This window comes from Convolutriloba macropyga, chromosome 5, assembly GCF_964194025.1.
Source record: "Convolutriloba macropyga chromosome 5, txConMacr16.3, whole genome shotgun sequence".
Lineage (NCBI taxonomy): Eukaryota > Metazoa > Xenacoelomorpha > Acoela > Convolutidae > Convolutriloba > Convolutriloba macropyga.
In genome coordinates, this window is record NC_134472.1 from 26,707,225 (window position 1) to 26,709,636 (window position 2,412).

Here is a 2,412-nt window from a genome sequence, read left to right on the forward strand (position 1 = left end):
AAAATCACGAAAATTGGTTTTATGAAAACCGGTTGTTCCAATAAGAAGGACCATTTGAGGAAAATAAAACCGTTATGAAGAGCAAATTGTATTTCAAAAAATAGATGATGTGAATTGTGTATAGAGATGCTTAGCTACAATTTAACAGAAATAAAATTGGCAGATCTCAAAAATCTATCTCTTTTTTTTAATTAAAAACAAATATTTTCAAAATTCATAGCCAACAAAAAATTTCGGCTAAAAGAGTAGTCGGTTTGTCTTGCAAATAATCGGAAAACTAGTTGCGACTGTTATTAATGAGACTAAATCATAAGACTATAAAATAACATTCAATACAAGCTGAACTAATAATTTTCACAAACAACTTTACGAAACCCTAGTTTTGAAGCCATAAAATTTATAAGATTTTAACCGAGAGAATATAACATTTTCATTTGCGTCTCCTTTGATCATCATAACATCTTTTTGTAAAAACAGAAATTACAAAATGACAACAAAAAGAACCACAAAAACAGGAAAGTAACTAGACTTCACAAAATTCTTCAGAAATAAATTGTCTAAGCCCTGAAGACATCATTAAAAAATTTTAAACAACAGAAAAATTATTGTTTGATTCAACAAAACATCAAAAAAAGATCTAAATATTGAGGCTAATTTACCAAATTGACACAACACTGTAAAATACGAAAAAAACGCAAACCAGAACAAAAAAGGATAAGTTGAAGAATACTTTTACTTTTTTTTAGAAGTTTCATTTGAAAGTCAAAACAGCCATTAGTTATTTACCGATATCAGTTATTTATGTTCATTTGTTTATCTATAGTTTATTTGTAGTTTAAACTTAAAAATCAGACTGCCAAAAGAAAAAAATTGGAAGGGAAAAGACAAGAATTCAGTTAAATTTTGCTAAAACTCTTCCTCAAAGCCATAAAAACCCTTTGGTTCTCTGAAAACAAACTGTATCTATATTTGGCAGCAAATTCACGTAAATTGGAACTGCCATTTACGGAGCCGTGAATAAAAAATATTGTCAGTAATTAACATTAAAAAAACAAAAATATTTTGTAAAAAGGCAGCATCAAAATAACAACCAAAAAGTCTCTGATTCTAAGAGTCCATGATATTAACGAACCTCTCCCTCGCCCAGCAAACCAACCAGGAGTTCCAAGTGTTTTTGAATTAGACCGATTGTTGAGTTGAATTCTTGAAATATTGAAAAAAGTATGCATTTTGTATAATAATCGAGTTAAATCTGCAAAAAAACGGCAAAGTTTTTAATTCCAGAAGACTTTCATACGGCGCCTAATGGCAACCAGCGCTTTTTTGAGATTAGGGAGTCTGTTTTAAGGCTTCTAAGTCACTAAGTCTGGCAAACTTTAACAAAATGGACCAAAAGTGCATATTTTGTGCCATTTTTGATGAAAATTTTGACTTTTTGAAAATTTTATCAAAAATTTTAGCCAAAAAAACTTCAATCAAACAATTCAGCCACGTTCTTCTATCTCTATCGGTAGAAACAACACTCTGTTGTTAAAAATTTTTACTGATTTTGAATTATATTAGCGAAATTGTGCTAAATTTTAGCAAAAATTACTGAATATGTGAACAAAAACAGTCTAATGTTCACAAAACTTTAAACCTCGATAACTCCCTGTAAAGCACGCAAATCGAAAAAATCTTTTTAATTCTGTATTCTACGCTGGACGGGCTTTTTAATTATACCACTCACAATTCTCTACAATGAATATATCGGTCGGCCGAAATTGACTGAACAAAAAAACCAGTTGAGTATATAGTTCCTCCCTTCCCACTAAAGTGGGGGTCGGAACAAAAATGAGACCTCTATAACCAACAATTCAAATGCTTTTCCTAGAAAGATGAATATATGGCAAATAAATGAAAATCTATGGCTTTGCTGACAAAATGGCAGCTGGTCGTATATCACAAGAAAGGGCTATAGAAACCTTTTTCTTCTCAAGAACTAATTTTTTTCTGAAGACTCCGAAGCACTTTTCTCAGGTGTTTTTCACGAATATGCATGTAAAAATGAAGCCAGTGGCGCTTGGATTTTGTAGATAAGATTTAAGTAAAAGCCCGGTGCTTGCAGGTGTTGCTCAGGTCAGAACAATTTGCCTCAAGGATTCAAGTAAATCCAAGTGTTCTTTTTATACCCTTTGAAAGGGTGAATTACTAAAATAAACATTAGTTTTTATATAAAATTTTCTAAAATTTCCAATATTCTATATCCTTTGCTAACTTCAATATCCTATTTTACCAGAAACAAAATGGCTGGTTCCAATTAAACTAGTTTATCGATTAAGCGCTAGTTTAATCCGCATATTCGTTTCAAAGAATTCCAGAATTCAATGCTAGCTCGAAAATATCACAAAAACTGTTTGGTTTTGAACAGCA